Source organism: Mus musculus, chromosome 13 (assembly GCF_000001635.26).
Source record: "Mus musculus strain C57BL/6J chromosome 13, GRCm38.p6 C57BL/6J".
Lineage (NCBI taxonomy): Eukaryota > Metazoa > Chordata > Mammalia > Rodentia > Muridae > Mus > Mus musculus.
The window spans coordinates 28,607,839-28,621,073 of record NC_000079.6 but is presented as its reverse complement, the minus strand read 5'-3'; the positions used below and the strand labels follow the sequence as shown (position 1 = coordinate 28,621,073).

Here is a 13,235-nt window from a genome sequence, read left to right as displayed (position 1 = left end):
AGTCGCAGCTGTGAATGGAAATCCAAGGATCTAGCAGTTACTCAGTCTCACACGGCAAGCAGGCGAAGGAGCAAGAGCAAGAGCTAGACTCCCTTCTTCCAATGTCCTTATATTGTCTCCAGCAGAAGGTGTAGCCCAGATTAAAGGTGTGTTCCGCCACACCTTTAATCCCAGATGAAAGGTGTAGCCCAGATTAAAGGTGTGTTCCTTAAACTCGGAGATTCAATCTTCTGGAATCCATAACCACTGTGGCTCAAGATCTTCAAACCAAGATCCAGATAAGGATCTCCAAGCCTCCAGATAAGGGTCACTGGTGAGCCTTCCAATTCCGGATTGTAGTTCATTCCAAATATTGTCAAGTTGACAACCAGGAATAGCCACTACATGCTTTAAAGGATATTTAAAGGATATTCTTTGTTTTAGTTCATTGAAAGTGATATATATATATATATATATATGTATATATATATATAATAAGTACCCTGCTTGCTATGTGTCCTCGAAGAGTTTGTTGGTCTTACTATTATTCAGAAATAGTCGTTGCCACACATACTCCTTTGTGTGGCTATCTTACATATTTTGTCGTACCCCCTCCCTCCCAGCAGTTGTATGTGTGTGTGGTTTCTGTTGTTGCTAGTATATTTATTTGGTTTGCTTTAGGGCAGGGAGCAGGGTTTGGATATTTGAGACAGAGTTTCTCAATGTAGCTCTGGCTGGCCTGGAACTAGCTTTGTCTTCCTGGCTGACCTCAAACTCAGGAGATTTGCCTGTTTCTATCTTCTGATTGGATTGAAGGCATCCCTCAGCACACCCAACTTCATTTTCCCCACAGTTTTAAGACTTCACTTAGTTTTCCAGCAGTTTTGTTGTGATACTCTGGGTATGAATTTTCTTGTTTCTCTCATACTCAAGGTGTTTAGCACATTTTGAATTTGGCTTGATTTTTTTTTCATTGGCTTTGGTAGACTGTCTGCCATGTTCTCCTCAGAGATTGCTTTAATTCTATTCTCTGCTTTGGGGTTCCTGTTCCTTGTGTTTGAAGCTGTGTTCAGCACTGGTGAGATTACACAGTTGCCAGTGGAGGTTGGCTGCTAAGCCTGACAACTTGAGTTTAATCTCTGGGGCCCAAACTGTGGAAGGAGAGAACTGACCCTTGTAAGTTACCCTCTGACCTCCACATATTCATTGTGGTGTATGCATGTTCATACACCACAGACACATATGCATGCTCACACAAACAACACATATACGCATCCACAATACTCACACACCACATACAAAGTGTAATGAAAAGACAGTGTTCCATCAGTCATATCTTCTTTTTCTCTCTATGCTTTAATTTTTAATGGATATTTTCTTCTGCAATATCATCTGCTTCACTTTCCTCTCCTCTATACATGATATTCAGTAGTCCTCATCCTTTGACTGTGTTCCTACCAGGGCTTATATTTCAAATCACAGAATATGTCTTTGATAATCTTATACTATATTATCTGTAGTTTGTTGTTTGATTATGAAACATATTAGTCACAGTGACTCTAAAGTTCCCATTTATTAACTACTATGTCTCAATTCCCTGTGGGTCTGTTTCTGAATTTTCTCTGGATTTTTGGCTCGTTCTTATTTTTGTAAGCATAGTTGATTCTCATGACTACAGGGGTTATTTATTAAAAACACAGAGATAGTATTTAGCTGTGGCTGATGTTACTTTCCTCTGTAGAGGAACACTTTGATCCAGGCAGGGGTTAAATTGTCCCCAAGATGCCCTTCGATTTTCCCTGAGCCCTAGTCAGTTTCCAGCTTGGGCCCCTGGGGATCCTGCTGAAAGCTTGGGTTGTTACCAGGACCTCTTCCCTCTCGAAGGCCATGAACTCCTAGTTTTTTTTTCCCCCTGTGTAGCTTTGTGAGGCTGGAATAAGCCCTAGTCAGCTCTTGAGTTTTTCCACTGTCTGTGGTGGAATCATCAAATGGGTTAAAGACAGGTCAAATGTCAGCTCTCCACAGTATTGACCCTTAAAGTCAAGGAGCATGACAGCCCTCCGATGGCTGTGAGCAGAACCTATTTGGTCAATTTCCTTTCCTGGTCACTTCAGTCTGTGGTGGGAAGACTGGTCTGATCTAATCTCATCTACTTTATAGGAACAGAAGTTGAAGGACTATAAAAATTCAGCCTACTCTAACAAGCTCTGATCCTTATGCAGTCCTCTCATAATTTGAATTAACACACTGTCGGCCACCCTGGTTGGCACCTGGTTTATTAGAAATTCTTGATGAAGCTCTTGGAGATTTCCTTCTACAGTTATAATAAAAACACCACAGCTATATCATGTATTCATGCTTGAGGCACAGCTTATATGTTTTACTTATATGATTGTATTTAAGCTTTACAACAGACAGCTGATGTCAAACATTTCAATTATATTCGCCAGGTGACTCATCTGTGGGTTTATTTAGTGAAAGAATTGTGTCTGTGTTAATTTATATCTAGACAGGGAGATGAATACTCAGGGAAATGGGTATGAAGAGGAGGGAACATTGGAGAGCAGTTTGTAAGTGCAGAATTTAGAGTAGGGGATTTGGTGATCAGCTACTTGTAGAATAAGGAAGAGAACGATCAATTTTGGTCACACTGAGCGAAGGTGACTCACCTTGTTTATTAGACAAAGAACTATCTTTTTTCCAGGTCAATGAGGAGTACACAATATTAGCAGTGAACCCTCCTTCCGGGAGGGAATGGAAGTAAGCTGGACATGATTAGATATTTTCTAAGATACATAAGCAAACACCTCCTTACCCCATATAGGGCACCGACAAGAAATCAAAGAAATTTTTCTATTCAAGTCTAATTTGGAGAGCCAGTGAGATTAGTTAGGGTTATTTTCAGGAGCCTGGGTAAGCTCCCACCCCCATCCCCAGACTATATTGGCAACTTACAAGCAGTACACTATGAAAGAAAATATCTTCTCCTTAGCTATCATTATCCTCTTATATGTCCTTAGAAGGAGGGCCAGGGTCTTAATTCTTCTATATCCTTGAGGAGAGTTGAGGTCTTTTGCCCCTCTACCCCAGCAACTGTTACCTGCCTGCATTTGGGAGGGCAGAGTCCTCCTGGAGCCCCCTCCCCTGCTTCATGATAGAGACCTTGGTGGGCCCAATCTTGTGCCAGTCAGCTGCTAGTAGTCTCAGCTACAGAGAGCTAGAGAGGGCAATAGCTGTGTTATACTAGGGCACAGTGTCCACCACCAACATGTTTTAAGGAGAGCGGAAGAGAAGACAGGGCTGTCTTGAAAAACAGCCTAAAAGTAGAAGTGGCTGGCACACTCTCTTCCTTTTGCCCTGCCTAGTCTATGTGGACGGCTGACTAAGTGCCAGCCTTGCACCAAGCCTGTGGTTACATCCTTACTAACTTTTAAAAAAAAAGTCCTGTGAGATAGTTCCTCTAATGGTCCCCGTTGAATAGTCTTGTCCATTCATCAGTAAATAAAGCCCTGTCCTTAATGGAGCGATGTGGTGAATCATCAAGTTGACTGTGAGCAATGTAGTCAGACCATCAAGGTCCCAGAACTGGGCTTTCGATTTTAACTTGAAGACAACTGACCCACCAGGTGCTGCGTGAGTGCTGCGTGGGTGGGTATCACCACTGAGGATGGAGAGAGTGAAAGACAGGGAATAGGCGGGCTTACTCCATTAGGAGTATACAATAAATATACAATAAACCCATTCATTAGAACAGAACCACTGGGAAGAGAAAGAGGAGGTAGATTTGAGATTTTCAGAGTGAGAAAGGTCAAGGTTTGATGATTTTGAAGAGAGAAAAAGCTAAGGAAGACATGTCCAACCTGGGGCAGATGTGGTAACTGCTCCCGCCTGCTCTCCTGACTACAATAGACAAGTATCTCTCGTGACCCCAGTTTTCTGCTTCCTCTTAAGTGCTGGCTTATATAGCTTTGTGATTTCTTCTTTCTCTCTTTTATCCTCTGCCCTCCACCCTTCCTACTTTACTTTCTTTATTAAAAAGATTTTCTTTAGATGTACACACTAAGTATAGCACTGATGTTTTAGGGCACACAAAACGATTTCTTCAATCTACTGTTGCTGCCGGGCAATAAGTCTGCTGTGTTTTGCATAGTGAATATGAGCGAATAAAATGGGAACTCACGGGTGTTGTGTCAGAAATAAGTAGAAGTTACTGCAGTCCAGAGTGACAGAATGGGGGACAGCTGTCGTTGGTTGTTGGAATCAAGTGATTCTCTTCCCCTTTTTCTTAAAATCTACACGGCAAGATGGCTCAGTCAGCAAAGCGATAGTCTTGCAAGTTCAAGGGCTGATTTCAATTCCTGAACATGAAAAGAACTTCCTGTGGCACTGCTTACATATAAGTCCAGTTTTGGTGTGACAGAGATAGGAGGATTCCCCCAGGGCTCACTGGCCAGCCAATCTAGCCAACTTTGCAAGTTCTAGGCCTTTAGAGGCCCTCTTTAAAAACACAAGGTGGATAGCTCCTGAGGAATGACAGCCTAGCCTGTCCTTTTGTGTCCTTAAAAATGCACACAGAGACACACACATGCACATGTATTCGCATGAACACACACACAGTGGCATGCATATACACATACTCGCATGCATGCATGCATGCATGCGTGAACACTGTGGATTTTAGTATATTTTACTCCAGGGAAAATGGTCACCTTCACAGCTGTATGTTTTGAGATGGTAATAATGGCAGAAAATAACATGCCATGTATTGAGAGGTTTTCTATTTCACATAAAAATGTTTTACTCTTTTTTTTTTCTTTTGGCAATTGATTTTAGTGCTATGTGCCCAAGTATCTGATTGATAAGGGTTCTGCTTAACAAAGGTTCTGGTGAATTCTAGAACACCCACCTGCCTCCCCGCCCCCCAAAACCTAGACAATGGAAGGGGAGGAAAGAGAGGAATCCCTTTATGGAGGGACTCAGCTACTTCGTAGGGGGGAGTGTTAGAGAGGCCCTAGCAGTGACAGTTCCCTTGGGAAAGCAGACCAGAAAAGCTGGATTGCAACCAACCTGGGATTTAGAAGTGGTGCTGTGGAACAGAGGGGCAGCAAAGTTTATTCATTTAGTTGTAGATTGAGATGCTTTATATGAGGAAAGAAAGGACAGTAAAAAGAGTTTGCTGCCTCACCTAGAATCGAACACCATGCACTCACAAATAATGTCTATGTGGTCATTAGCCAGTAGGCAGCCTTCCCCAGAGACTCATTGTGTAGTGGAGAAGTCATAGACCCCAGGGTGCCACTTCTATCAGCTTTTGGAGGGAGATTTGCACTCTGGTCACTGTGTGTCATTTGCCTATCTCTGCTAATGCAGCAGTGTTAACATGTGCTTAATTTTTTAAGCTCCGGGGACCAGGATGGAATTGATTCTATCTGCAACTTGGTGACAAGCACACTGTTGAGGAAAAATAAATATTTACTATTCTATTTATTAGTTCTTGGCCAGTCATAAATTAAAGCTATGGAACAGCTTAAGTAGCTTTTCCCAATTTCTGGGATTTATGGCTCTTTCGGTTATCAGTTGAATGAAGGTGGACACCAGCCGTTCCCTAAGATGGTGGGGCTTAAGGGAGTTTAGCTTGTCCCTTCCATCTAGCTTTGAAATGTGATGTTGATAGGGGACTGGGGACCAGGGTGTTAGTCTAAATCCTCCCCTTTCCCTTAAGTAGACTCCAAATTTTAGATTTCATGGATGAATAACTAAACTTAGCAGGCAATTTGGGACTGTACTACATAAAAATTTGTCAATAGTTGAGGATGACAGATAGCTCCCTTGTAACCAGGACCACCTGCAATTTTTTATATTCCCACAGTATAAGCCATTCTGAAGAGATAATCAATTCTCTCACGCAGTGACTTCAGCTCATCAAGGAGGCAAACACTTTTTGGGCAGTACTAGTAAAAAAAAAAAGTGGTAGCATACAGTGCATGTGATCAGAACTTTGGAAACTTCAGGTCACTCGAGAGCTAGGCTTGCCTTCTCTGCCCTGATCACAACAAGTGCAGCAGGCTCCACTTCTGTAGGCAGGAGAGAACGGATTCTCATTGTCTCACTCCCCACATTCAGGCTACGATTCTCTCTCTCTCTCTCTCTCTCTCTCTCTCTCTCTCTCTCTCTCTCTCTCTCCCTCTCTCTCCCCCTCTCTCCCTCTCTCTCTCTCTCTCTCTCTCTCTCCCTCTCTCCATCCCTCCCTCCCTCCCTCCCTCCCCCCCCTCTCTCTCATATGTGCATACACATAGATTTTTGATAGTAGTATATTGGATTAATGTCCTCAGAATTTTGATCTTCAGTGCAGTTGGAGGAAACTCACTTCACTTTCACTCAAATGACATTTCAGGCGCTGTCACTACGACAACCTGGTAATAGCAATTTGTCCTTCTTCAGCTGCTTTCTATGTTCCAGTGAATTAAAAAAAAAATACACTTCAATTTTGAAACTGGAACTTTTAAACGGCATCAGGTTTTCACTAAAAACATGATTATGACTTAAGTGGCTTTTATTAACAGTCAGTTAATCTATTTCTTTTTCTCATCTGGTACAAATACCACGAGGAGTGTTACGTTCCTTTTTTTCAGTGTGGCACACATTAGTCATGGATGCAACTTGAATAGTTAGTGTGATTCAGATACAGACAAAAGCCATCCAAATAGTTCTGGAACTTTGAAAAAGGGTACAGGCAGTGTACTTCATGTGCTGGCACCAGGGACTGGACAGTGAGTATGACAAGGTCCCTGGCTTATGAGCTGACATCTCAGGGTGCATATGAACAGCTGATGTCTGTCTGTCTGTCGATAGTCCAACCCTCTTCTTGCTTTTGGAACCACTGTTTCCATATTTTGTAAATGAATGTGAATGTGGTTGATGTAAGTCAATTTTTAAAATTATTTACTTATTTATTTTTAATGTACATTTGGTGTTTGGCCTACATGTATGTCTGTGTGAGGGTGTTGGATCCTCTGATACTGGAGTTATAGACAGCTGTGAGCTGACATGTGGTTCTGGGAATTGAATCTGGTCCTCTGTAAGAGCAGCCAATGCTCTTAACCACTGAGCCATCTCTTTCATTAAAAAAAAAGTAAAATTTAAAAATATGGGTCAAAGGTCAAACGGGAAGATGAATGTCTGTCAGCAGTGAGGAAAAGTCTCAGCTTGATGGATGCTCCGATTCCTTAGAAGCCACCAATTTTTCAGTTTTAGTATAGTATCAAACCAAGACTATCAACAGCTATCTGAAAATGCTGTTGCCTGATTTCTCATTTTGGAACTTTGTATCACCATGAAAATAGATTTTCTTTATACACTTCTGCTGAGCAAGATATGGTGCCAGATTAATAACAGCCAGTAGAAAATTCAGCTGTCTTCTATTAAGCCAGACATTTTTCTTCCCACCAATAGAAAACAATGCCCTTCTTGTTACTAAATGTTTTGAGAAAATCTCATTATTTTTATGTTTGTAAAATATTATAAAATATTAGTTTTGCTTCTAATGGGTGATAGTTAAAAGGGAATTAAATTTTTTGTGGGTGATACTTTAAAAAGATTTAAAAAAATTTTTGTACTATATGTATGGGTGTTTTTCCTGCATGTATTGTCTATGGACCACTTGCATGCATACCAAGGAGGCCAGAAGAGGGCATCAAATCCCTTGGAACTGGAATTACAGCTGGTTTTTCCCTGACACATGGGTGCTGGGAATCAAAGTGAAGTTTTCAGGGAGAATAACCAGTGCACTTAACCAATGAACCATTTCTCCAGTCCCCTAATGCACTATGTTTTCATGAATTAATATCCTTAAACATTTCTAAGAGCTCATATTGCCTTATATAAATCTTGTGAGAAAAATCTCATAGGATGCATGAGCAATTTTAAAATTTATTTAGTAAAAGTGTCCTGGGATGAACTGCCTTACAGCCAGTCCTCTAAAGAAATTTCTCAACAAATCTGCCTTCCAATAGGTTGAAAGTAGTCAGTGTTGGCACTGATGAGATTTATAGAGTCCAGGATCCTTTCGGTCTTTGTAAGGTACGGTTTTAGGAGGTACCCTTGGGTCTAATTTAGTGGCTCAGGATTAACACAGTGTTGGTTCAGTATCCTGTTCCAGGGGATAAAGACAAAGGCTGACAAAGACAGGGCCATTGTCTGTGTCCCATCTTCAATGTTCCATCCTATGTTCAGAGAGTCCTCTAGGTTCTGGGTTCCTGACCTCAGCTACTGATGATGGAACATTTTACCACCATTACCTGGTGCTCATTCATTATGGAAATGTAACTTTCAGCCTGCAATGTGCTCAAAGGCAATCAAAAGTGCTTATCTGACTCCTTGTCTACCTGGACATGAAGAACACAGCCCCTCCTGCTTGCTCTCCTACAGGAAGCCACACCACTCCAAGTCCTCAGTCTGGAAGAGTTCTCAAGGTCACATATGTAATCTTTTCCCCCTCCAAAGCCTGAATGTCCTTAGTATTCTCAGAGATAATAGCACTAAACCCATTGGTCATCATTTTCTTGTCCTCAATTTTCTTTTTCAGCTTCATGCAATTTTATTCCTGAGGCCCTGCGATCCCTTCCCATGGAGGCTTAAGTGGCCCCATTTAGAACCAATTTTCAGCTAATATTTGATGCATTCTTTCAAAATAACCCAACCATTTTTGCTCTAGACGCTCTGTGCCTTTGGATTACATAAAACTAGAGGCCTAGAAATGGAGCGAAATGATGGGCATGGTGTGTGTGTTGGGATGTGTTTGTTTCATAGTTGGGGGAGGGGGACAAATAGAGAAATCTTTAGAAACTAGTGGAAGACATTTGTTTCTGTAGAGTTAATTTAAGGGTGTAGTTTAGTCATTAATGGAGAAAAAGGCATAGAGCTCTTTGTTTCTCATATCACACTCGGCCTTATGGGTGAGGGTGGGCTGCACGAGTCAGGAAGGCCTAGATTTTTGTGGAGATTGTTTCCTTCCAAAGTCCCTTGGGTGTCTTATCTCTGCCCCCACCCCCACTGCCTGTAAGCTGATCCAGCTCCTATGGGTCAGACACAAGAACCATGCAAAGCTTCCTTTTTAGAAAGAGATTTTCATTCCCGCCTGACAGGCTAGACCAAAGCTCATGAGTGACAATAGCTTTGTTTTTCTCTTCTAAAGGAGAAAGGCACACAGTGCACCTGGTATTTCATTGAGTGATTGATAGACAGAGGTATTGGACTGTGTCTATGTGCGCCTGCACATACACAGTCGTTTACACACACACACACACACACACACACACACACACACACACACACACACAACACACACACACACTACTGAGGAAGAGGGAAGAAAAGCATTTTAAACCTCTCATCCCCATGGTGTGTGATTAAAATGGACCAACTTCGGTCCTGTGGGTGGGGTCTTGATGGAGTCTTTGGAGTTTCTTCTGGGTTGGCAGAGGGGTTTGGGAATTAACTAGTGATAAAGAGTTTTAGTTGGCAGCTTGGGCGTTGGTTGGGTTAGAGAGTTTGTATGAGCTAGAAACTGGGGTTCCCTCTTAGTGATTAGATGAGGTACAATCCAAAAGAGCAGAGGCTTAAAGATACCTTGGTGTTTCTTGAAAATGTATAGTGAGCTCCTTTATGTTGGAGTCAGTTCAGTAAGCTATGACAAAGTGCCCTAGGCTTGGGACAAGAGACCAGTATATTTCAGTCTTCTGGAGCCCAGAAGTCGAAGATGAGGGGACAACATGGTCTACCTCCGGTAGAGATATTCCTGTGGCTTGTAGTCTGCCAACCTCTTTGATCTGAACATGGTTGTGAGTGAGAGAGAAGGGCTCCTGGCACTAGCTGTGCGCATGAGGACAGTCCTCATGACCTAATTACTCCCCAAAGCTCCCACCTCCCAGACACTAGCACATCTGTGGGATAGAATTTTTCAACATTTGAATTTTAAACAGATAAGCATTCAGTCCACAGCCATGACTGTCACAGACTTCAAGCTGTCCTCATTCCCTGCTGCTTGTAAGGATGGCTTAGAGGATTGAAATTAATGGCAGTGTCTCCCAGAGCCTGGGCATGCTGGCTTAAGGTTTTCCTCTCAGCACTGGGAAGGCAGAGGCAAGGAGGTGTCTCACAACACCCGATTTCAAGCTTTACTGTAACATACTCTCAAAACCAGTACTGGTACAAAACCAGAAACAGAGACCAGTAAGGTGGAACAGAGAATACAGAGATGCCCCATTCATACTTTTTGCAAAGCTTTCAAACACTGAAGAAAGAGATGAACAAGGCAGCAGAATGAACGGACCTCATTTTGCGCAGGATTGCCTTAGTGTCTCCTGCACGTCCACACTCCAGTGGTGTGCTTCTCCAGTTCTGTGAAGAATGGCTTGGCGTCATTCTGAAGATGATGTTAGGTAGCACCAGCATTTTCATGACATAATTCTACCAGGCTTGTCGAATGGGAGGTTATTTTTCTTCTGTTCTCTTCTTCATGTATTTCTTCTGTGTTGTAACGCTTACCTGTAGAGGTCTACACAGGTAAAAGAGTGAGTCTCAAGTTTCTATGGGTTTGGGTGGGACATCAGGGTGAACACTAGCATTCCATCATCATGTTTCTGACTTTTCAGTCTATTCTGTCCCCAGGGACCCTCCAGTTAAGTCAGTGGTATATCACATTTCATTTGTATAGAGTGTTAAGCATTATGCATTTTTATTAATCACCTGCTCCTTTCTTTGGGTGATATGCAGAGACAAATTGAATTCTCTGTTATCCTAATAAATGCTGAGTTGTCAAAGATATATGAGCATTAACAAAGTATAAAATGAAGGGAGACACCAATTGGCAGTGGGAGGTGAGGTTTCAACCAGAGCCTATAAAAACGAGGCATGAGAGACTAACCAGAAAGAGGAGAATTTGGAATATATATTTTCTTTTTGTCAATAATGCGGAGTCACAATCATCTGCTCAGGGAGACTTCCAATCGGCTTAAGGCATTGAGGACCAAGTTCTCGGGCACAAAGGACATTTATTTGGCCTAGAGGGGCAGAAGGCAGGGATAAGGGACAAAGACAGGAGAAAGAGGAAGATGGAAAAGGGGAAGGGAACAAGGAAGAGGAGAGAAAAGGGGGAAAGGAGAAGGGTAAAGGGGTATTTGTCCCAGGCTAGAACAAAGGACTGCCTCTGGATAGAGAGGAGGCACACATGACCCATAGGCAAATGCCAGTTTATAAAGGTAAAATGGGAAACCCTGTGTGAGCATGAGGTATTTACTTTTCATTGGGCATGTCAGTTAGGTGATCCAAAGGGGGTGTCTGATTGCTGAGTTCAGTACCTTGATAGCTGGTCCTTGGCAGTCAGCCTTGGGAGGAGGAGGAAGTGACCAAATGAGGGAATGGACCTTGGTGGCCAGTTTTAGGAATCTAATGAGTTTTTGGCAAGGCAGAGGGAATTCAGGAGGGCAAAGCCTACCAGAGCCATGCCCATCATGCCCAAAGTGCTCACTATGCTCGAGCTGGCCATAGCATCAGCACCCACTGTGTCCATGGTTACGGGACTCAGGCATCAGAAACCCTGGCATCAGAGAATTTCGGAGACATCCTAACATGGACCCACTTGCTGACACTCTGCCTAAGCGGTGTTTCCTCTCCAGGATTGCATCTCCATTTACTCTCTACCATGACTAGATAGCTTTCTAAATCTAGGACTACAGTTACAGTTTCCGAGAAGTGCCACAGAATGAGAATTAACCATTTACGATTCTTCACAGCCCTTTGGTTTCAGGATTTCCACACATGTTTAGTGTTGCAAATGATGTCAAAATGCACATACAGTGTGATTCAGAACTCACCAGAATCCCTTGGTATAAACATATCCCCACTGTCAATTTTCACCTCTTTTCCTGTTATCTTTTTTTTTAATTTTAGAGGAGGTCTGGTGAGGTAGCCTAGGTTGGCCTTGAACTTGCAGTTGTACCTCAGCCTTTTAACTGCTGGGATTACAGGTGTGGCACTGGGATAAGGAATAAAGGAAGTTCTGTGTGAAAGGGATCTATCTGTTCCACACAAGCCTTATAAATATTAGCTAGTGTCTGATATGCAGAAATCACATTTTAAAGTCCCAGTGTACTCTTGGATCCTTATCCATGGACTCAAGAACACCTGCCTGAAAGTATTATAGTGCATGATAAGTGGTACACACACACACACACACACACACACACACGTGTGCATGTGGTCAGCCCATCTGTAGTTAGGCACACTGAAGATCACAACAAATAGGACAATTAAATTAGGAATTCTTTTAAGAATTCTGACCCACTCTACTACAGAAGGTTAGTGCATGTATGTGGCACACTCCTGTTACCTACTCAATTCAATTGTAATTCTGAGACGCTGCCCCCCACCCCAGGAGATAATAAAACGGTGGCTTTCCCCCCCACAGGTGGAACCATCTAGGGAGGCCTGCCACTGTTTGCTGAGCTCCGGGTGAGGATGAAGACACTTTGACATGGCCAGCTTCAGACTCGGGATCTGTCGGTGTTAGCAGCCGAAGGTACAAGCTCATTCCGTTTATTTAAATATGAGTCAATTGTTTTCTGAAGCATGGGAATAAAAATATGTGTGCTTTGAGATATACAATCCATTGAATAGATTTATTTCTGGTGCACATGTATAGCGCTAAATGTCAATTCTAGGGCCACCTGATTGTTAGGCATATGGTTTACAACTGAGCTACAACCCCAGCCCCCATATTCGGTTTCTTTTTTTGTTTGTTTGTTTTTTGTTTTTTCAAATTTGGTTTCTTAAGGTTAATAAAAATCACTGTAAAATACAAATTTAAAGAAAGAGGGAGAAATTTGTATGTTATAGTGATGTAGGGAACTTAAATATTGCTGAAATTCTCATAGTAAGTGTCTTCATATCCACTTATGATGTTTACAGGGCTTGTAATATTATAAAATAGAAGAAAAAGAAACTAAGGGGTACCCCACTGCGGCTCTGAAGAAGCTGAGAAACGTTAAGAAAGCATTGGAAAATGTAAACATTGCTTTAAAAAGCAACAGGAAGTGAATGTAGATTTGCTCACACCCTAAGAATTCAAGGATCCAAGGGACTGAGTGGGCGGGGGTCCCTTCTCAGACAGCCCAAGTAAATTGTTCTCTACTGTTGGACATGGAAAATATTTTTGTAAAGGGTAGAAGGGAGGAATTTCCAAGTGTGTTTTATTTTCC

General features: G+C 42.3%; 1 long non-coding RNA gene across 2 annotated transcripts in view; it reads left to right on the top strand.

Moving 5' to 3' along the window:
• Nucleotides 1-13,235, top strand: part of 2610307P16Rik (RIKEN cDNA 2610307P16 gene) — a 425,389-nt gene that overhangs the window by 264,349 nt on the left and 147,805 nt on the right. For both annotated transcript variants that reach the window (NR_045054.1, NR_045053.1), the window contains exon 6: nt 12,446-12,556. This is a non-coding gene — a long non-coding RNA (RIKEN cDNA 2610307P16 gene). The remainder of the gene's footprint in view (nt 1-12,445; nt 12,557-13,235) is intronic.